Raw genomic sequence first — 24,767 nt, 5'->3', positions numbered from 1 at the left:
ATTATTAAAGGAATACTTAAAGAAATGAGTTTGTAAATTCTTTCAGAAGATGATTTAGAGTAAATCCTGTCCAAGACATTTTAGTAATAGATGTTAAAAAACACAATATAGCTGAAAATCCTATTCTTTAGTAATTTTGCTCTGGAGACTCTTTTCCTCTGGATGCCTAAGCCCCATCTCCCACTCTTGTATAAGCATCACTGGTATAGAAAAAAAACATTTTTTTCAGGCCCACTATTTTATTATAAAATTATTAGAATTTTAATTTTTATTTAGTCTTTTACATTTTTTTATCTCAAATTTTCTCTATATTGCTTAAAAAAAGAAAAACTGTACAACTTAATGTTTTTCATTATATAAATTAGCCCTTATTGGGTCCTGTGTTCTTATTTCATAATCACCATGGTTTTTAGAGTCAATTTTTAGATATGACAAGTCCAATTTTATTACTAAAACTGTCTAATATATTTTTATATTTTTTAAAGAAACCAGTGAAGATAGTCAAAAATATCCTGGTCCAGAAAATTTATGCTCTGACCACTTTTGCATCTCATTTTTATTTATCTGTTTATTCATTATTCCCAATGGGATGATTACTGAGCTCAGGAAGGCTTTGAAATTCTAAATGTGAACATTTGGAACAGATTTAAGATACACAATTCTTTTAATTATCAGGCAATCAAGCTTGTATCTAAAAACTAAATACAGCCATGAGCTTCATAACGCCATTTTAGTTAACAACAGACCACATATATGACAATGGGCCTATGAGATTATAACAGAGCTAAAAATCCCTATTTCCTAGTGACAACATAGCTGTTGTGATGTTGTAGTGGAACACATTACTCACATGTCTGTGTTGGTTTCAGTGTAAACCTACTGTGTTGGGAGTCATATGAAAGTACTGGATAGCCCATATAATTATGTACAGTATATATATATACTTAATATGATATATGATACTAGATAATTATAAATGACTTTGCTACTGATTTCTGTATTTACCATACTTATTGTTTTAGAGTATATTCTTTCTATTTATATAAAAAAAAATTGCCATAATGCAGTATGCCATGTTATGCCATCAGCAGCCTTATACATATTGTGTTGTCCATGCCTCTTGATAGCATCATTTTTTTCATGCTTGATTTAAACTTGTGTAGTTTTATAAGCTTGGTGTTGCTTAGGTATCCAGTGTTTATAAAGTCTACAGAAGTGTACAGTAATGTCCAAGGCCTTCACATTCATTCATCACTCATTCACTGACTCACCCACAGCAACTTCCAGTCCTGTAAGTTACATTTGCGGAAAGAGCTCTATATATGTATACCATTTTTAATCTTTTATACCATGCGTTTACTATACCTTTTTGATGTTTAATATGTTTAGATATATAAATACCATTGTGTTATAATTATCTATAATATTGAGTACAGTAACTAGCAATACAGGTTTGTAGCCTAGGAGCAATAGGCTATATCATATAGCTTAAGTGTGTAGTAAGCTATACCATCTAGATTTGTGTAAATGCACTCTATGACATTCAAAGAAGACAGAATTGCCTAATGATGCATTTCTCGGAATGTATCCTCATCGTTAAGTGGCACATGACTATATGCCTTGGGTTCTGCTAAGAACAGAGATATCACTCATAGAGCACTTCTTTGAACTCCTGCTCCCCTTTGCATATTAGTGGTAACCTTTTGGAGTCTACAAAATGTATTTAGTTTTCAATAATTATACTGAGTTTGCTCACTCCTGTTTGAATTTTTAAATGTAGAGTCTTAAATAACTTGACTTGTTTTAAAACCCATGAAGTTAAACAATTAATTTTTTCATATAATACAAAGAAAGCGATGCCTGTCTGGTGAAGGTAATGATGCAGGAGATTGAATGAGTGTTTGAAGCTTGTCATGAAGAGATTCAGAACATTTTAAGACATTTATATTGTGTGTATGTCAGAGGATTGGGATTGTGTGTATACATGGGGTGAAGGATGAAATATAAGGACCTATTAAAGAGGTTACATTTTATATCTAAAACACTTTACCATTAGAAATATGTTTATTTTCAGAAGTAGAAAGACCCCATCTACCTTCTCTGTTGTAGTTGAAGGAAAACTCAATTTAGCAAAAGAAAAATAGGCAAATCCAACATAGTTCCTAAGAACGACTGTGAATTTTTGAATACTTGATTAGGATCCCAACACACTAAACTCAGCTGTATAAAAAATATTATTTTATTCTGTTTTATTTTCTTTTTTCCCCTCTTTTTGAATACCAAATTATCTTTTTGTCTCTTCTATCCCATTTTGTGAGACTTACAATTTAATAAGAATTTTTCAGTGGTAACTCTGGTGTAGGCAGAGTTCTAAACTCTAAGAATATAGCAGAAAAAAAAAACCCAAAACAAAGTCTGCTTTTGTTATGCTTTGCATTCTAGTGAATACCAGTGAAAAATAACAACTACATCAGGTCATGACAAGTGCTGTAAAGAAAATAAAGCAGGATAAGGGGATAAAAAGGCTATTTTAGGTAATATGTCATATCAAGATCTCTCTGACATGGTGGATTTTCATCAGAAATGTGAAAAAAGTGGCATCCAAATATCTAGGTAAGACTATTCTAGGCACAGAGAGCAAATGCCTTGGGGTAGGCACATCCTGAAACAGAAGACAGTTATTGGGGATGTGATGAAAAGAGCTAGGGCAAAAGTAGATCAGGTGAGAGATGATGGTGGCATGGACTAAGATTATGGAAATGGAGGTGAAGTTCTTGAATTCTATACATAGTATGTAGATATCAATTCTAGTTGAAGACTCAGTATTGGTCCACATCATTATTGGGAGGTTATACAATGAAGAAGAATCAGAAAAGGAGACTAGATATTCATTGAGAGAGGAACAGAAGGAAGAGGATGACATCTTTGATGCTGAATAAAGAAAATAAAATAAAGAAGGAGGCAGTGATCAAATGTATCAAAAGCTTTGGAGTTTATCAAAGACTACAAAAATTAGAAAAAACCATGGGATTTGGCAACCTGGAGGCAGTTAGTGGCTTTGACAAGAGAATTTTTACTAGCATAATGGAAACAAACCTTATTTGGAGAGAGTTTACAAAGAGTGGGAAAAGACAGTAAAATAATGAATATCGATCACTTGCATGTATGCAAGTGTGTGTGTATGTTTCTGTAAACAGAAGCAGAGAAATGGAGCACTGGTTGGAGTGTATTGTGGAGTCAGAAGAGGTTTTCTTTGAAGGGGGAGACATTACATAATAGCTGTATTCTGATGTGAACATTATAATAGAGATGGGGGAAAATGCTAGTAACACTGAAGAGAAAGTAAAATCAATTGCAAAATGAATATGTGTAAGGGGATGAAACCCAGATTATTAAGTAGAAGAGTTGATCTTGGGCACAAAATTCCTTCAAGAGGAGGGAAGACAAATGTATGGTTGAGTAGGTAGTTTAGTTGGTAGATTTGGTGATTTGAGTTGAAGTGGGGAGCAGTAATCTGAAAGTTCTCATCTAATAGCTCCTAATTTTCAGCGAGGTAAGAATGAGTTCAGGTGAGGCTTAGAGGAGAGAAAAATGTTAGAGGCTTACAGAGATAGAGATGTAACTTAACCTGAATTGAGTTATTTCCAGGTGTTAGGAAGAGAAATAAAAATTCCTCACCAGTAAATACAAATTCCCAGGAATTCCTATTCATATACTGTATTCCAGCCACACATTTTTTCTTACTCTTCAAATATATCTCATATTTTTAATCATTCTTTAAACTTCAGTTTAAATTTCCAGGAAGCTTTTTTTGTACACATTCTAAACTTGCTCCTATCATAGTACTTACCATATCGTATTGTATACACTTCTTTCCTTTCTGCCAACAGACTGTGTATTCCTTACATTATGATACTATATCTCCAGTAGCTATGGATAAAATATTACGTATTATAAAATTACATAAATCTATTATTACATGCAGGTGATTTTGTTTTGTTTTGTTTTCTTCCTCCCACTAAAATTCAATTCAATCAATATTTAATGAGTAGAATCTATGGCCATGCCACCCTGAACAAGCCCAATCCTGTCTGATCTCAGAAGCTAAGCAGGGTCGAGCCTGGTTAGTACCTGGATGGGAGACCACCTAGGAAAACCAGGTGCTGTAGGCATAAAAAGTAAAAAAATAAAGGATTGTAAACTGACAAAGTCCTTGCAATCTGTGAGGTCAACCAAGGGTTGCCTCGTGTAAAAAACAAAACAAAACAAAACAAAACAAAACATATTTTTCTTAAATAATAAAAAATATTTAGTGAATACCAACAAATTTGCCTAGTGAATTTGTATTTAAAATGATGTATTTTATTTAGAATTAGAAATTATTAGAAGCACTTTTATTTTATTTAACCTTCTTGTTAACATCTGCACAAAGAAGAGTGCTAAGTCTAAAAATCTAAGACTCCACTGTGGTATATCTAGATTTTAGGGGGAGAAAATAAAAAACTGAGAGGTGAGAAAGGAATAATAATAATAATAACATTTTTAAATCTTAAAAGTTCAATTTGAGTTTAATTATTTCTGAAGAGATTAGAATTAAGTACAATTCATCTCCTAGCTAGTAGAAATTTTTTTGTTGTTCCATAATTAATTCAAGCACGCAATTCAAACTGATTTCCATACAAATATAAAGGTATAATTTAGATAGAAACAGGCTTTGCAATAAAACAGCATGACAATAAGAGACTTTTTCTTATTCCATTCAATGTCAGGAAAATATAATAGAAAAATCTGTCACTTTTGATGGAGAACAGAATGTAATTAAATTTAGTCTTACTTGAGCCCTTTGTTTCAATTTTATTTTCAGTTAACCAAAGCTCATTGTTTAGCTTAAAAGCTCATAAATTTAGTTTTCTTATCTGTACAAAAGGATGCATTTAAAATACTACATTTGATTTTTAAATATACTTTGAGTTCTATGTGATCTGCATTACAGGTTTTCTTAAATCAGAGCTGATTCTCTTTTAAAAAGAAGACTTGTATTCCTGATCTCTTATTTTCCTTTCTCAGAGAGCTTATATTTTTTTTTTTTAAATACTGTGAATTAAGCCTATGTGATGTGTACTAGAACAGTTTCTTTGAGAATTCCTATTTCTGACTTATACGTTATTAATCACAAATTTATATACAACAATCTTTAATGAGCAAGTTTATTGCAAATATTATTTTCAGGTGTGTGGGAGGGTTGTATGCTGATGAGCAAAATGGAAGATGCAAAGATATCCGATTTTTTATTGAAAGATCTTGCTTTTTCATTATCACAGGATCATAGACAGTGCCAGAAACTGATTTTTAAAATCCTAGATCTTGTCATACAAACTTACATATACAAAATGCGTAGTGTGTGGGAAAAGGAATATCAGGGATGATATCCATATATCTCTGGATTACTTTTAATTGAAATATATTTATATCCTAATGTATTATACACAGATCTTATAAATTATAGCATTCTTATAGAAAATAGTACCTATTTTGAATCCATAATTCAAAATCTAATGTGGAGTTCTTCCAGGATTAGGAAATAGAGATGTCATGAAGACCCTTTGAGGTCACAGAATCTGAGAATAGAATCTATGAGAAATGTAAATGATACAATTCGACCTAACTTTAGAATCAGACTATTGGGTTCAAATAAAAGAATTTACATTTCTCATTCAGCAAATATTCTTTGTGCATATACTGTGTTTCAAGTAATGCTGTAGACATTGGGAATAAAGCAATGAATAAGACAAGATCCCTACCTTTATAAAACTTTCAAAAGGGTAGACTGTAAATAAAAAAATTAAATAGTGACAAATATCTTGAGGAAAATAAAACAGGATAATGTGTTAGAAACTGATTAGTATAGGTGACCTAAATGAGGGCTGTCAGGGAAAGATCTCTCTGGTGATTTGATCTGAAGAGAGAATGACAAACGTAATCCAGAATGAAAAGAGTCTGTATAGAGGTTACATCCTATGCAGAAACAAGAGAGCACTTGGAGAGTTACAGAAGCACAGAGAAATTCAGTGTACTTGGATTATAAAGAGTAATTTTATTTTATTTTCTATTTTTTTAATTAAATTTATTGGGGTGACATTGGTTAATAAAATGATATAGGTTTCAAGTGTACAATTCAATAAGTAGTCATGTGCATATTTCATTGTGTGTTTACCACTCAAAGTTAAATTTTAATTTTTAGAGTAGTCGGAAACGAGATCACAGAAGTAGGGCCAAGAAAATTTGTTGTAGAGCCTGGAAGCCCATGGAAAAGCGGGTACTCTATGGAGTGCATTAGGAACTTAAGGAGGGATGCAACATAATCTGATTCATTTTTACAAAGATCACAGAGGCCCTCAAGTGAAGAACAGATTACATGGGCACCTAATAGAAGCAGGAAGACCACTTACAGTAATTTAGTTAATGGGTAATGGGGATTTGACTTTAGGCAGTCACAGAGAGAGAAAATTAAAACTTGATCTAAAATTTTTCTTTTCCTATCTTCCCAAAACCTTATTTCCCTCAAATGGCCTCAGTGTGTCTTCTTTAATTTTAACTTTGCTTTGGAGGTATAAAAGTCCCTGTTAAGCACATACCATAAATATCCCGACATGGATATGGAATATATGAATGTTGGGACATATGATTTTTGAATAAAAAATGGCTAGTGTCTCAGTACATTTTCAGATTGATAATCTAGTTTCTTTTAATGAATCTATGCTAGAGAACCATGAAGCATAAACTTTTATGATGGTTGTTGTTCCTTACGCCTGGAGAATAATGATATAATTACTATATATAACAGTGAAAGAACACAGTGTGGTATTCACTATTTCTTTTCACTGTGAAATTTAAAACTATTTTATTAAATGCCAAAAAGATACCTAATTTCTTGACTTACCATATGGTACCAACATGGGCAGCCATTTTGCCCTGTGTCTGTGAACCTGACATTCTACTATAGTGATCCCACTATGGGTGGCCTTAACTGGGAAGAGCAGCAGCAATTCTTGAGAAGTGGCATTAGGTCTCAGCCTCACTTTCTGAAAGAACTTGACAAGTGCATGTTTCTGTCCCCAATTGATCTGTTAATTTAGATCACTGATGCCAAAAACCAGAAAGGCAAAATTATCAGGATATCTCAAGTAAATTAAAAAAGATATCCTCCAGCCACAAATTCTCTTATCCTTCAGCCCACAAAGCTAATGTTCCAGGAGTTTAGCTATTGAGCTGGTAAAGGAGATGTCACACCCTGAAGTCCATGGGGAACTGTGTCAAGCTGAATCCACAGAACACACTGTTTAATGCTTATTTTTAAAGGCACAGTTTATGAAAGGAATTTTACTGCAACTTACAGAAATAATAATTTCACTAATGAGAAACAAGTGTCTTTTTAATAAAGTAACTATTTAAAGCTTTCATATAACTATGAAACATGACAATTCATAATTTATATGAAAATATCAATTAGGTGGTAAAAGTAAACTCCAATACAAATACAATTATTAAAATTTCTTTCATTCCCTTTTTTTTTAATCTTGAGTTCTGACATAGTGTCACAGTGATTTTTTTTTACTGTCAGATAATGGCTATATTTACTTTTCATTGATTCTGTTTTGTTCAAAGACCTATATCTTCCATATTCAAAACTGTGATAACAAAATAAATATTTTATAAGAAATTTAGTATAATACTTACTATTATTAGGGTTGTTTCATAGGTAGTTTGCTGAAATGCTGTTTAAAGGAAAACCTATACTTAAAAAGGATGATTTAGTGGATATACAAATGAGATGGCTATTCTTCCTTTTATTTTTCTCATCTCCATTCTAGCCATAAAAGACTGAGAATGCTAGTGCTACAATTTTTTAATTTAGGAAAGTAGTGTCATTCTTTGTTGAAAATGTTAGGAGGTAGCATAAAATTTTGTCCTCTTCTAAGAAGACCATAGCTTCTGAGAAAATACCTGGACTATTATTAACTCCTAAGATACACAGTAGCTCAAAATTTGAGGAACTAAACATGGATCTGGGGATAGTCTTAAAAAGATTCTACTTTAGTAGACAAAGAAAATGGCTGTGATCACACCAACAAGACTCACTTTTCAATAGGTGCAAAAATAAGGTAGTCATGTAAGAAGAGAAGAAACCTTCATCTAGGTCAGCTCCCTCTGTAGGCAGAGTACAAACATCAAAAGAAACTAGTAGAAGGAGTTTAAAAGACATTGAAGACACAAGCAATTAAAGACAGAAAGAACAAGCTGAGAACAAAAATAGCTACAATACTTTTTTTTTCTTTCAAAGACAAATGGAAGCAGAGGCTTATTGCTGTGTTACTCCCAATTTCTCTGCTCATTCTGAGTTAGCTGTCTGTGCTCTATGTTCTAATAGAACTGTGTTGATATACTAATCGCTTCAGGGCATAATTGTTGGCATATCTTTCTCCCCAATCAGATTAAGAACAAACTGAAAGCCACATAAAGTCTGCTACTTTTTTAGCCCCAGTGCCTAGCACAAGATATGGAATATATTAACTGTTTATCAACTTTCTGTCAAATGAATGAGCCAGGTTTAACACTATATTATCCTGAGATAGACAGCATGATGAAGTAAACATCCAAAACCAAAATAAGTATTGTTCTGGAGTGAAATCTAAGGTAAAATGATAATACCCATAATTGATATAATTTCAATTAAATGCAAAGATGTTTAGCCTATAGGTAAATTATGCTTTAAAGATAAATGATAATTGTGCATTAGGTATTTTAAAATTGAAAACAGTTAATAAATGCTCCTAGGTAGATTTATTGATTCCTAGTTGGAACCTAGTGGGCTAGAACACAAGAACTCCAAGAGGATCCTATCTGGAGTGTTCCTAAATGTAGACTAAAGCTGAGCTTATGAGTGAATGTCAGATGATGCCAGTCTGACAAGCCTCCAACATGAGGAAATGACAGAAACTGACATCTGACATCACAGTTCTTTATAATTATCTTATTTATTACTAACAATTCTGTTTACTACAGTTCTCCACATTGTTGTCAGAGAGTTGCTGAACATTATACCTGCAAGTCAGTCTTTGCCCAATGTAAATTCAGACACTTAAAAGAGATTTATATTGAAGGTAAAAATTAACATCACAACTTGATTAGGACATATCCATTGAAGAAAAATACAGACACCTAAATCAAACCAATTGCCTACTATACTTAAATGGAGTATATTTATCTGTGTTCATAATCCTTGATTCAAATAGAATATTCTGAAATTGGTAAGACATGGTGATTAATGGGCTTGGTCAATAAAGTGGGGGAACAAAACGGTTTCAGGAAAAAGGAAAGTGAAAATTGAGCCTAAATTTTCAGGCTTCTTCTTTGAGAGAATAACAGAATCATGATCTGCATAATTTTTAAGAGGCAAGATAGAAGACAGATGAGTGAAAGTATTTAGAATTTCTATCTTAACCACAGAAACAATATTTCAAAACTCTTACCTAAGAGGATTTTTTGTTGTCGTTTATGGAATAATAAAGTCCTTTCTCACCTTCATCATTGGTGACTGTGGAATAGAGAACTGAGAACTTGTGGGAATTAGAAACGGTGAAGAATATTCACCTTCTCATTTGTGCCAAGCTAGATTCCTTATTTTCATGCCTCTCTTCTTGCTAATGACTAAGTTTTGCTTTTGAATCTCTGTTCACAGGAAGATAGAAACTATAGATCATTTTTCCTACAATCAAGTTGAGAAATAAAAATTGATTTAAAAATAGTTTAAATTAATTAAACATGAAGTTGGGAAAATTTTTATGTGTCCTAAAACCTGATGCTAATGCCAAGCATATTAAGAATGTTAAAAGTCCTAAAATTATTGCAATTTAGAACTAAATATAAAGATCATGTAAACACTATGTCAAAGTTGTGATATCTTTCTATTCATATTTTCCTTAAAAGAAAATAATTCCAAAGGCTAAAGAATACTGAAAGATTATGGTTTTGAAAGTATTACTAATGTAAATCACAATCTAGAATTATCTTCACTATACTTTACAGGGTTTTTTTTTTTTATAGAAGAATGTCTGACAGTAACACATGTAATTTTTAATTATGTAATTCTCATAACTTTCATTAAGTGCTATCTATATTTGGAGAAAAAATAATGTAAATCCTGTTATTATTGTATAGTATTGGTGAATATGAAATATGAACTGCTTTGAGAATTGTATGCACAGAATGCCAAGAGCTTTTGTTAAGCTATAAAAATCTGTTAATGCAGGATTCTTATGCATACTGATAGTAATATTCTCATTGGGAAAATGTAATGCCATATTTTAATGCAAGTCTATATAAATTAAAAATTGAAAGTCATTTTGAAAACTAATACATGAAGTTGTTAAAGAATAAAATAGTAAATTTCTAAGTATGTATCAAATTTATTTTGTACTTACATAGCCTCTTATTAGCTCCTTACATAGATCCAGTTTTGGGAGACAACCAACCTATTCTGTAAGAGCATTAAATACACAGTTGGAATTTAAAAATTTTGGATTAAATTTCATTCAGAGATTTACTCTCCAAAATGTTACATCTTCAGAGTTTGGTGGATTATAATTATGTCAAAGCAAAAAAGTAAGGAAGGAAGACTTTGTTCTAGGCTATTGCAATAAGGAATATAGTTCAGAATGCAGTCTGAACCCTTGCAGGACAATTAGTCCATGTTAAAAGGTGCTTGAAATTTCATTTGTAATTAATATAAATCCCACTCTTATAAAAGATCGGAACCCCAACCCACCTATCTAACTCCGTGTGCCGTTACCAGCTAGGTTATCAAGACAAGAAGGGTTATTATTGGCAATACAGCCACACACAATCAGTAGACCAATAAAACATGATAATATTTGTTATCTATGATCCTGTAAACCAAAAGTAAAAATAAATGTTATGAGCTATTTATTCCCAGGAATGTCTTCTAAGCATAAACTTTTGGACAGGTCCAAATATCAAAGACCATTTGGCATGAACCAAATATGCTCATGTACATTTTGGAAAGGACCAAATGTCCTATAATTGTCTGAAATAAACTCTGCTAAAACTAGGCTAGAGAGTTTTAAGAGCAGGAATAAAGCCATCTGTGTTTGCTAAATGGTCCTACCCAAAGGAAAAGTAAACTTTCTTATATCTTCATGACAACAGATTGTTTTGCAACTTGGAATGAGGTTCTAGTTTTGCAGCTTGGAATGAGGCTCTGGCCTATTGAAGTTCATTAGACTTTTACCTTTCCAGAGACTGAGAGATTAGAGCTCTGTCACCTTGTTGATTACTTTTCAAAGAGATGCCCTCCCAGGTCCTTGAGAAAGACAATCCTAGATTGTGAACTTGGCAAGAAATATATTTTTTAAAGATTTACATCTCTAAGAAGGGGAAAGTTTTACAATAACAAATTTTCTCTGAGAAGAGAGAGAATCTCTATAGTTCTAGAAACAGAAAGAAGCCTTTCTAAAGGTTTAGTCAAGTGGAAGGAGGCATTAAGGACATTTCAGTCAAGTATAATATTTGTAGGAAAAGCCCAGAATGAACTTCAATGTTGATTTAACTTTAGGTAGTTCAATTTTTTTTGTGCGTTTAGTCTTAATTGAGAATATATGTTATTAACTTGAATAATGTGATTCTTACCATACACATGCTTTCTTGTATTCCATGTAAATATTATTTTTTTAAATATTTGCTAGTGAATTTGATGAATTGTAAATTGTCATTAATTCATCATTACATGGAGGGCAAAGACTGAAGTTCTTATCATTACTTTTTTCCAACACTTGACATGCCTTAATTTTATCACCTTTTATCCTACTTGCTACATAAAATTATTGTAGGATTATGACAGTTAAATGATTTACTGTTTTTAGAGTCCTTAGAACTGACATTTGTTCTGTACTATATAAGAGTTAGCAAATTATCTTATTCTTGTTCTTATACATACCATTGTTCTTGCTCTCTTCCTTCTTCATTAGTAGTGGTATTATTGTTATTATCATTTCTATAAATATCATCATCATCTTTTTCTACAAACCGATACTAAACCGTCTAAACACAAAGTAGTATAAAAAATAGTCTTTGGTGTTTGACAAATGCGAAAAGGGTAAATTAATCTCTGAGACTCTCTTTTCTCACATCTGAAGTGAAGGCAATAGTAATTACTTCCTGGAGTAGTGAGCATTAAATGAGCTAAAAAAAGAAAGAAAGAATTCAGTAGAGGTTCTGTGTAAATGCTAGCCCTCTATTTTTTCCATACTTGTGAAGCTTTTCCCAGATTCCACATTTCTAGTCATCTTAGTAAATACTAAAATTTAACTTCTAATTCTCTTTTTATATCTTTGCCTTTCCCAGTTGTTTGGGTTATCAGTGTCATAAAAAAAGTGCCTGAGACATGGAAGTGTTAAAAAGAAAGAAAAATAAACTGAAATAAAAGGAACATTTATTTTTAAATTTATGATTCAAACATATATTTTCTCAGTACTTTGCCAGATTCTTGAGATTAATATTGAATATGCCAATATGACACTTAAAATACTGTATTTATATGTGAATTTTTATGCCTTTCACATAATATACAGTTAATAATGGTAACGAGAGAGAGAGAGAGAGAGAGAGAGAGAGAGAGGTAAAAAGCAAGGAATAAAAGGATAAAAGGAAAAAAGAAGAAAATCCAAAAAAGAGATAAGGAAAGTAAAAGTGAAAGAAAAGGAAAAGAAAGCAAGGGAAAAAAATGAAATCAAGAGGTTTCCACTTAAATACCACCTTCCCATGTGAAAAACTCAGCACATCTTTCAAAACTTCTGCTCCAAAGGCCTAATACCTATTATCACCTTCTTAGCTCAGTCAGCACTTCAGCCTGCTTATAACTGTTGGATAATGGACAATGGATAATGTAGTATAACATATAAAGATAAAGGACTCATTTGGTAAGTATTGTTTTACTTACCTGCCTAACTTAATTCTTACTTCTTAGAATTATCCAATTTTCTTATATCTATTTTTAATCTATTTTTTAAACTTTTAAATTATAGTTGATATATAATATCGTATTAGTTTCAGGTGTACAACATAGTGATTAGACATTTATACAACTTATGAATTGATCATCCTGATAAGTCTAGTCCCATTTGACACCATACATAGTTAATATGATTGACTACATTCTCATGTTATCCTTTACATCCGCATGACTGTTTTGTAACTACCAATTTGTACTTTTTAACCCTTTCATCTTTTTCACTTATCCTCCCAACCTGCCTCCCATCTGGCAACCATCAAAATATTCTCTGTATCTATGAATTTGTTTCTGTTTTCTCTGTTTGTTTATTTCATTCTTAGATTCCACATATAAATGAAATCATATTGTATTTGTCTTTCTCTGTCTGACTTACTTCACTTAATATTTTACCCTCTAGTTTTATCCATGTTATTGCAGATAGCAAGATTTCAGTCTCTTTTATGACTGAGTAACATATCTATTTTTAAGCCATCTCTTTCTGACCAATCCTTGTTCAAAAATGTTTCAGTGAATTGTAAAGTCTTTTTATAACCAAAATACAATTGGACTTAGAAATAATTTTTTGTATATGTCTCCTCAGGCAAGGGCAACAAACACAAAAGTAAACAAATGGGACTAAACAAAGCTCAAATAAAATTTTTACACAGAAAAGGAAACCATCAACAACAACAAAAAGGAACATACTGAATGGGAGAAGATATTTGCAAATGTTATATACTATAAAGGTTAATAACCAAAACATATAAAGAACTTATATAACTCAACATCAAAAAACAATTTGATTAAAAAATGCTTGGACTAATTGGTACAGCCACTATGGAAAAACATATGGAGTTTCCTCAAAAAATTGAGAATAGAATTACCATATTACCCAGCAATCCCTCTTCTGGGTACTTACCTCCCAAAAATATTTGAAAACATTTATTCATAAAGATATATGCACTCGATGTTTATTGCAGCATTGGTCACAATGACCAATACATGGAAACAACAAAAGTGTCTTTGGGTAGATGATCACATAAAGAAAATGTACTACATATATACAGCAAAATATACTCAACCATAAGAAAAGATGAAATACTGTCATTTGTGACAATAGGATGGAACTTGACATAATCATGCTAAGCAAGATAAGTCAGATAGAAAGGGTTGAAAACCATATAATTTCACTCCTATGTGGGAATATATAAATGAAAGACCAAAAAACAAGACAAACAAAAACTCATAGACACAAACAATAGTTTAGTGGTTACCAGAGGGAAAGGGGGATGGTGGGGAGGTAGATAAGGATAAGAATATATGATGATGGAAGGTGATTTGAGTTTGGGTGGTGGACACATAATGCAATATGCAAATGATGTATTATTGAATTGTACCTTTGAAACCTATATAACTTTATTAACTAATGTCACCCAATAAATTTAATGAAAAAAAGGAGAGAGGACCTAAATAGACATTTTTCCAAAGAAGACATACAAATATCTAATAAATACATGAAACGATGTTCAGCATCATTAATCATCAGGAAAATGAAATCAAAACCACAATGAGATATCACCTCATATCCATCAGAATGGCTATTATCAAAAAAACAACAAATAACAAGTGTCGGCAAGGATATAGAAAAAAAGGAACCCAGGTGCGCTGTTGGTAGGATTGTAAATTGGTGCAGTCACTATGGAAATCATTATAGAGGTCCCTTAAACAAATAAAAAGTAGAACTACCATATGACCTAGAATTTTCATTTTTGGGGTATTTCCCTGAAGAAATCCAAAACACTTATTTGAAAAGATGTATGTGCCCCTATGTTCACTGCAGCATTAATTACAATGATATGGAAGCAAGCTAAGTGTTCATTAATAGCTGAAGGTATAAAGAAAATAAATGTATATTGGAATATTACTCAGCAACAAAAAAGAATGAAATCTTGCCATTTGCAAGATATGGATAGATCTAGAAGATATTATGCTAAATGGGATAAAGAATATCATATAATTTCACTTATATGTGGAACCTGAAAAATAAAACAAATGAACAACAACAAAAAAAAAAACAAAGCAGAAAAAGACTCATAGCTACAGAGAACAAACTTATGGTTGCCAAAGGAAAGAGGGGTCTGGGGATGAGTGAAAACGATGAAGGGTTTAAGAGGTATTTACTCCTAGTTATAAAATAAGTAAGTCATGAGGATGAGGATGTAATGTATAGCATAGGAAATATCATCGATAATATTATAATAACTTTGTACAATGATAGATGTTTACTAGACTTATCGTGGTGACCACTTCATAAGGTATATAAATGTTGAATCACCATGTTGTATATATAAACCTAATAAAACATTATATGTCAAATGTACTTTAATAAAAAAATTAAAATGAGACATAATCTTTAGAATAAAAAACTATTAGCATATAACTATATAATTTTTTAGTTAAAATTCAAGTTTTGTTAAAAGATTATTAAAATGTAGACACTAAAGAAATGTTAAATATCATATATATTTTATCACAGATTAAAAGATAAAGTATTACTCCCCAAATTCCATTTTAAAATATTGCATTTTAAGAGTTTTTCAAGGGAGAATTTTTAATGTGATAAAATTACTTTGAATAAATCAACTAGCATTAATTATAATTCTCAATAATCAAACAGCTAAATAATTTTTCTGTGCTTATATAATAATAATTTTGGCTATATCTGAAATATTTTAATCATACTTAATTTCTACATCTCAAATTTCATAATAAATTATTTCCACTTAATTATAATTTCACCATGGATTACACAAACTTGATATTTAAACTTATTTCTCTGAGAATTAATATTCATTGCTTTCATGAAAACTGTTGAATTCAAATTTTTACATTTCGATTTGTACGCACCTCTAGAAAAGAGTTAGTACACTGCACTATGTACAAAGATCAACTTTTGTGTCCATGCTATTATATAACCTTTTTCACTTATTTTCTATTATGTATACTACATAACATATAATTAACTTTACTTTTATCTTAATTCTATTTTGATTTAATTTTTTTCTTTTTCTTAAACCCCAAAAGACATGATGAATATTGTTTTATACCATCAATTTTTATTTAAACTTACTCACTTATTAATCCCTTTAGTGGTTCTTTCACATTTTGTTCTTATATCTCAGCCATTCTGGAAAAATTTTCCTTCTGATTGAATATTCCCTTTTCGTCAAAATTTTCTGTAGTAAGGGTGTGCTGGTGGAAAAACTCTCATTTTTTGTTTGAACATTTTTTAAATTTTAATCTATTTCTTGAAATATATATTTGTTGAGAAATATGCTACCATGTCTTGATTTTTTTCTTTTCTTTGTCTTTTTAATTCTAAGGTCTTTGTTAGTTTAGAGATTAGCTATAATGCATTAAAAATTTATTCATATGTATTCCTTTTTGTTTATTTGTCTTAAAACAATATCCTTGAAAAGAAGAGAAATATAGAGGCATGTCCTCTATTTAATCTGGCATTTTGCCTGGAGACATTTTATTAACTTATACATAGAGATATTGAGGAAAAAATCAGGGTTTGGAGCTGCTGAAGCAAGTGAAATTTGAGCAGGGTACCAGAAGGACATAATTTTGCCAAAGGACTCTAGGATGCTTCCTGGAAGTTTAAGGGTCTCCAACTGAGATCTGGGTTTTGCCTGTTCATAGCAATTCTCTGCTAGACCTAGAAGATAGTAGCTATCATTCAGCTCAGCTCTAAATGAAGATACCAGAGTTCATATAGTATTGGCATCATTGGAGTTCCAGTCTGCCTTGAGAACTCATTTAAGAATCCAGATAGGTCTTGTTGGAATAAAGACATCACCTTTAATCAACACATAAGCCTTTAATTAAGGAGACAACAGAAATAGACCCTCCCTAACTAAGCATAAAATAAAGCCTAACATGATGAATATGTTTATGACATAGACCCTGGTGGTGGTTTTACAGATTTATATTTATTTCTAAACCCATCAAGTTGTATACATTAAATATGTACAGCTTTTTGTGTGTCAATCACACTTCAGTAAAGTGGTTAAAAAAATAAAGCCTAAGAGTCAGGAGGATCTGTCAGAAATGTTACTACCTATCAGAACAAAAATCAGTGTCATCTAAAGGAAGAAAATAAAAACTCTCCGCTCAAAGTAACATTGCTAATATACTGCATTTTTAAAAAAATGTCCTAGCTATGAAGGAAAACAGGAACATGTGTTACATAATTAGCAGCAAAAGCAGTCAGTAAAAACAAATTGCTAGATGAGATAGATTTTGAATTAGCAAAATCATTCTAATACAGCTGTTAAAGTATGTTTCAGGAGCTAAAATATGGAAATATTAGAAAATAGTTGTTGAAAATTCAAAGAAATGGAAATTATAAAAATCAAATGGAAATACTAGAACAAAAAAAAGTGCAATATATGAAAGAAAATGGATTAGGTGGGCTAAAAAGGCATTTTAGACACCGGGAAAAAGAGAATTAGTAAAATTAATGACAGATCAACAGAAATTATCTAAATCAAAGATTCGGAAAAAAAATTTTTTTAAGTTAGATAGAGATTCAATGATATGTGGAAAAATATCAAGTAACATAACTATGAGTAGCTATGTTTCTAGGACAGAGAGAAAAAATAGAACAGAAAAATATTCAAAGAAATAGTAGCTCATAGTTTGCTGAGTTTCATGAACTGTATCAATATATGTAGAAACTCACTGAAACACAAGCAAAAATGAAAAAAAAATCCTTAGAAAAAAGTTAGCAAATTGAATTCAGTAATAAATAAAAACTATAATTCATCATAACCAATTAGATCTTAATCATGGAATACAGAGTTGGTTTACTATTTAAAGAGCAGTTAATCTAAATTACAATATTAATAAAGGGGAAATATGGGACTATACCATTCAACAACCTTTAACATCCAGTCCTGTTAATAACTCACAATAAAATGAGAACAGATGAAAAATTCCTCAATCTAATGAAGTATATTTCTAAAAATCCTATAGCTAATATCCTACATACTAACAAAATATTGATGCATCCCCCCCTAAGATTTGGAACAAGAACGTGAACTCTTATTATCTTAACATCGTACTGGAGGTCATGCCAGTGTAATCCAGCAAGAAAATGAGGAGAAAATTTAGTATAATGACTGAAAGAGAAGGATAAAAACATTCTTTATTCATATATAACATGATTAAATATGTAAAAGAAATTCTGAAAAATATATGAAAATATAATAAATATTAAATTATTAAAATTCACAGGATACAGTCAATATACTAAAAATGTGTGTAACTGCAACAAGCAAATTAAGACAGAATACCATTTTTAATAGCATTAATATCATAAAATCTTATGAATAAACTTATTGGAAAACATGCAATATCTCTAAAACCAAAACATTTCTGAGAGAAATTAAGGAAAATCTGTATAAAGGTAAATCATGTTTATGGTTTGGGAAGTTCAATATTGTTAAATTATTTGTTATCTTCAAGTTATTCTACAGATTCAAAGCAAGCATTATAAAAAATCTCAACAGCCAATTTGTTACAAATTGATTAACCAATTCTCAAATCATCCCAGAACTGGAAGGCACCTAGGATAGTCAGAAAAATACTAAAAACAAGCATAAATTTGGAAGACATTCACTGTTTGATTTCAAGGCTTATTTTATAGCTTCATTAATCAAGACGATGTATTATTGACAAAAGAATGAACAAATAGAACAATGGAACAGAATAGAGTCTATGCATAGTAGACTATAGTAGACACATATAGACAACTAACTGGTTCTCAACAATGATGTCAACATAGTTCAATGGAAAACAAAACATTACTTCACATATAAAAATTATTTTGAGATAAATTATTCTACATATGTAAAAGTAAAGCTTTTGTCATAAAGTTTCTAGGAGAAAACATAGGAAAAATAACTATATTCTTGAAAACACAAGCCACAGCCTCAGAAAAAATATTTGTTATGCATCTGTTTGGCAAAGAAATTGTATCTAAAATGTATAAACAAATGTCAATCATGGTGAAAAATGGGAAAAGTCTACACGAATGTCTAACAAGAACATGGAAAGATGCCCAACTTTATCAGTCACCAGGGAAATACAAATTGAAACTACAAGTTATGACTTTATGTCTACCAGAATGTCTAAGATTAAAATGACAACAGCCAAAATTATGGATATAAACTATCATAACACTAATAATACACTGGTGGTGTATAAAATTTTCAACCATTTTTGAAAAGTGTCTGGCAGTTTCTTATAAAGTAAATCATACACCGATACCATTGTATAATTAGATATTTACCAAAGAGAAATGAAAAAAAGTCCATAAAATTACTTGCATAAGGATTTTTAGAGAGCTTTATAATTAATAACCAAAGACTGGAAACTACCAAATGTTCATTAACAAGATAATGGATAAATTGTAATATACTCATAAAATTTAATACTACAGTAAGTTCACCAATGACTTAAGATACATCAACATAGATGGATCTCAGTAATATTATAGTGAGCATAAGAAGCCATACACAAAAGTGTACATACTATATGACCCCATTTTTATGAGGTTAAGAAACAAGCTAGATTTATCAACAAGCTAAAAATAAAAACAGATTTCCCATGCAGAGTAGAGTTTAATATAAAGGGATCATAAAAAAACTGGTGATTGAAATTTTCTGTATCCTGATTTGGTGATTAGTAGCATCGTGTATACATGTGCCAAAATTCATCTTTATAGACACTTCTGAGCTATATATTTTACTGTATGTAAATTTTAACCTCAATTTACAAACATTTTAAAAAATATTAAATGGTAAATTTTAGCAGATGATTTTATATTTGAGTTTGTTACTTTCTAATATAGCAACAATGGCATACATTCTTCAAAAGAAATGTTACATTTATTTTGAAATTAATATTTCCATATTTCACACTTTATCAAGTATTTTGCATGTATCATATTAGTTCTTATGACAACTCTGATACCTGTTTTATCACATATCAATTTTACAGACCAGTATGAAAATTCCATAAAGGAAGATATTTTAAAAAATATTTTGTTTTTACCAATATATCTCCAGTGTCTACAACAGACTCTGGTGATATAATGAACACATTAATTATATGCTGAATGAATGACAGAATAAATGATAAAATTAAATATGACTTGGAAAATTTAAAAAAAAAACTTTTTTACAAAATTATGGTGACATTGGTGCTGCATTCAGAACATGTAGCTTATTTTGAACAAAATTCCACCTTTCTTTCCTAAATTGTCTCTTAAAACATTATTTCTCTCTGCTTCAACTCCCTCTGTCTCAGTCATAAGCCTTGATGCTCCAATTGCTACTCATTGTTCCTCTACTCCTAAAGTTCTCACAAGCATTCTCACTCTTCTGTTAATGATATGTCTCCTATTGGCGTATCACAAGTAATAACCACATGAAGAAGGGTCTGGAGACACAGCAGCAGCAGTCTATCAGAATGTTTTAATCCTGAATAAATGTTGAAGCAGATCAATTCAGCATAATCATTAAAATATAACCATTATGAGTAAGGCTATTAAACTGTTCAAAAACATTTTATTCCACACAGATGGCATTTGTTCTTTGAAAACCCCAGTGAAGTAAAATGAGCAGATTCTAGCACAGAACTGAGCATTTGCCACATGTAGCTGTCTTTGTCTATTGTTGAACCATATGTGATACCTAAGCTTACAAAAGTCCAATATTCTTTGTGGCATACTCTGGAGTCCACCCTTGGTGCCTAGGAAACAGGAAATTTCAGCGTGAGAATGAAGACGTGCTGGTGTGTTGAGCATTTATTACAGGGGAACAAATGATTGGCATTAAAGCTAGTATTCAGAGAAATGCTCTCAAATCATAACTATGTCAAAAAAAATTATTCCATTCTGAACCACCATTTCTAATTAAAGCAAAAATTCTACCCACAAGAGTATCTCGACTGAAAAAATGTTTAAAAACTAGTATTCAAACGGATTCAAAAATACCCCAGTAAAATGAGAATTGATGGAATAAGAAGAAATTTCTGTGCATATGAACAATAAAAATATGAGAGAAATATGTCATACAAATCCATTAAAATAATAAACTCATCGAAAAGACATAATGCTTTATAAAAGAAAAATCAGAAAGTCCAACACCGTGGTCATGATAAATAGAAAATAAGATTAGGAAAATATTTATTTGGGTTTTGTAATATAGTTAATTTTTTTTAAAAAAGTGACTCAATGGCCTTTAGACACGACTGACAAAAGGAAACAATTTTGTTTGAAAGATTTAGTAATGTATTATGTATTTATACATTCTAGACTGTATAATCCAGATAAATGCTTGTTGATTGGTTTTTAATGTATTTCAGTGAAAATGTATTGGGGATGTTATGCGTAAAAATATTTTATTAAACCTAAATGCATTAGCATGTTGTTATGAATATTCCCTCACTTAAAAAGAAGTTTCTGGTAAAATTCTGATCAGATTTAAATATAACATATGAAGCCATGCTCTGATTTTCACATTTCCCACTGAGTTATCCTAACAATATTTTAATTTACTTATTTTTGGGCTTTGTTCTATTTAATTGCCAGTTAAAAGATATAGCTCAAATAACACATTATTTTGATGTTTATCAGATTTCACTCTTATTGTTCTACATTTTAATTGATACTACAAGGTGTCTTGCCTGTACTTAACAGCAATTCTATTAAGAATCAGTCTACTTTTTTCAGGCAACCCAGATTATAGTATATTCACTTAAAAAAGTAGTATCATCTATCTATCTATCTATCTATCTATCTATCTATCTATCTATCTATCATCATCATCTATTTATCATCTATCAACATCTATCATCTATCAACCTTCCTACCATCTATCATCTCTACTTAAAAAAAAAAGAGAGAACCAGAAGTCCCATCCAAAATATATTTCATAATTACATAGGTCTTGTGAATATATACAAATTACCTACACTTGATAAAGGAAACCACGTTTTCCCTTTGCAAAGTTGAGTTGTAAATTAATAACACATACAATATAACTTTCCCTATTAGTATACACATATTTATGCAATCAATTAAAAATATGGGTGGCTGTTTATATGAGTGCGTGTGTGTTTATATTTGATAAAAGAGGTATTTTAGAATAATTCAGCTAACTTTATATGAAGCTTTTAGTTAAAAAAAGATTGTTATCTTAATATTGGTGAAAAGTATAAATCACAACTTAAAATATAGAAAAAATACCCACTTAAACATAAGTCTCACTCTTTTTGGTCCTAGGTCATGTTAATAATGGAATTAAACACATCATTCAAAATTGTTTGAATGATGACAGCTTGCATAATTGACAATATGCTTATTTCAAACAATAGTTTGTATTTACAAAATACATTAAAGCTACTTTATTGAATGTTTTGATTAAACAGTTTAATCAAATCATCGTTTTACCATTTTGCTTTTTACTAAACATTTATGTGGACAAAGTGCTAAAGTTTGGACATATTGAGTCATTATATTAAAAATCAACTGGAATGTTTAATAAATTGAAATACTTAAAAACAATTCCATGGAAAGAACAATTGACATCAAAAACTGTTCGTAACCTGTCAGACAACTTTTTAATAAAATAATTGGTAGACTCTGTCACCACACATTTCATTGAATTTTGTGTAACTTCGTTAAAACGTCATGTCCAATTCCTGTAAGTTTTAGACAAGGTAATGGTCAATAAACATATGATCAGATTTTCATGACAAAAATTATTTAAGCACCTGAAACTATTTGGGGATCTTTCTTCCCTAAAAACTCATGTATTTGGAAATGTTATTTATTATATTTTTCTCAGAATTCTATTTTTATCTTTTGGCTGCCCTTAGTTGATGGGATGTTTTAGGTCATAGAAGTAAACAATGGAGCCATTTAAACTGTATGAAATTAGGGCACTTGGTGATACAGGTAAAAGCAACGTGCAATATCAGAACACAAAGTATAGCAACCTGGCATCAGTCATTTAAAGAACAATTTTTTACATTAAGCAGGTAGCCTGGAATCAAGAGACTGAAAAAGAAAAAACAATCTTAGTTTGAGAGCGATTACAAAAATGTCCTTTATTCACATGAAAATGATTGCTGTAAGCAACTGTTTCTTCTTTACCTTTTCTGTGATTCTTGTTGGTATGTATGTATGTGTACTTGTGTGTGTGTATAGTTGGTATACATACATGTATATGTATATGTATATTCTATGGTTATATATGTGTATTTGTGTATGTGTGTGTATATATAGACATAGATATATAGAAAGAGAGAGACAGAGAGATAGAAGACAAGTGGAAGTGGAAAAATATTTGTATCTGTTTATAGTAATGTACAGTTCAAAAATTAGAGCATTCAGATGTTTGTTTTCTAAACGTCAGCTCTCTCATATATCGATATAGTTACCTATATCTGTGTTTGATAGAATAGGTGCTAAGAATTGAAAAAAAAAACAATAAAAATCAAAAAGTTTCTTTTATATTTTTTAGAATGTCCAATATTCCCTGTTATTAACATTTTATTTTATTGATATCCTAATACAATTATAATCTAGTACAGAAAAACTAGCTTATTAGAAAACAAACAAATCATGAAAAGCAACTATGACACCTTTTTTTTTAAATTTAAATCTCTTTTAAAATATTGACGAATTGCTTTGGCAGCCAACACTTAAGGAATCAAGATCCTGAAAAGAAGAGAACTGTACTAAGCAGAGACCACTTTCTGTGTCACTTTTCCTTACTGATTTGTACAAAGAATGAAGATGCTAAGAAAATGATTAGAGCTTTGATCAGCCTCTTGGGACTAGAAAAGCAAAAATCAGGATTTATGTCTACTAGGGCAGCCAGAAATTGAGGTGCCAAGATCATAGAAAAAAAAAACAAAATTGCAGAAAAGGGAGCCTAATAACACCTTCCTAAGTATTTGCTAATTTTTAAACTTTAGTCAAAATGTTAAGAAGCTGAAGGGAGCTTTTATTAATTTCATGGACAGGGGAGACAAACATTTAATTCAAGACCTGCCAAAGAAGATGAGCTCTGGTAAGTACTTTAGTCTTCAACTAGGATAAGAGCAAACCCACATAAATCTTTTTATAAATGCAGAAATGCATCTTTGAAGCAATTCTATTCAAGATGGATTAAATGACGTGCCAGACTTTTAAAAAAGAAATCCTCTCTGGCTGAAAATAATGATATCAGAACCTCAAATTATAATTTTGCATATGCAGGGTTTAACATTCTATCAAAAATTAGCAGATTTATAGAAAGCAGAACTAAATGATTAAAAACAAAGTGTTTAAAATACAATCATTATTGGAATTAAAAATAAAATGTGGATATTTAAATGATTAATATATATAACAATATATAAGATATATAATGTCAACAGAAAATTAAAATCTATAAAATGTATCATCCTGTGGTAACTTCTGGATATTTATCTAGAGAAAAGAAAAACACTAATTTGTAAAGATCTATGTATTCTTATGTTCACTGCAGCACTACTTATAATAGCCAAGATATGGAAATAAACTAAGTGCCCATCAGTAGACGATTAGGTAAAGAAGTTGTGGTACGTATGTACAACGGAA

The 24,767-nt window shown here is 30.7% G+C and overlaps 1 protein-coding gene and 1 pseudogene across 1 annotated transcript in view; both read left to right on the top strand.

The window, feature by feature from the left end:
- The window catches only part of MGAT4C (MGAT4 family member C), a 660,237-nt gene that overhangs the window by 497,152 nt on the left and 138,318 nt on the right, over positions 1–24,767 (top strand). The window lies entirely within an intron of this gene.
- On the top strand, positions 4,054–4,172 carry LOC111740955 (annotated as a pseudogene).

This window comes from Pteropus vampyrus, unplaced genomic scaffold, assembly GCF_000151845.1.
Source record: "Pteropus vampyrus isolate Shadow unplaced genomic scaffold, Pvam_2.0 Scaffold70, whole genome shotgun sequence".
Taxonomy (NCBI): Eukaryota; Metazoa; Chordata; class Mammalia; order Chiroptera; family Pteropodidae; genus Pteropus; species Pteropus vampyrus.
This window is presented reverse-complemented; position numbering and strand designations above follow the sequence as displayed.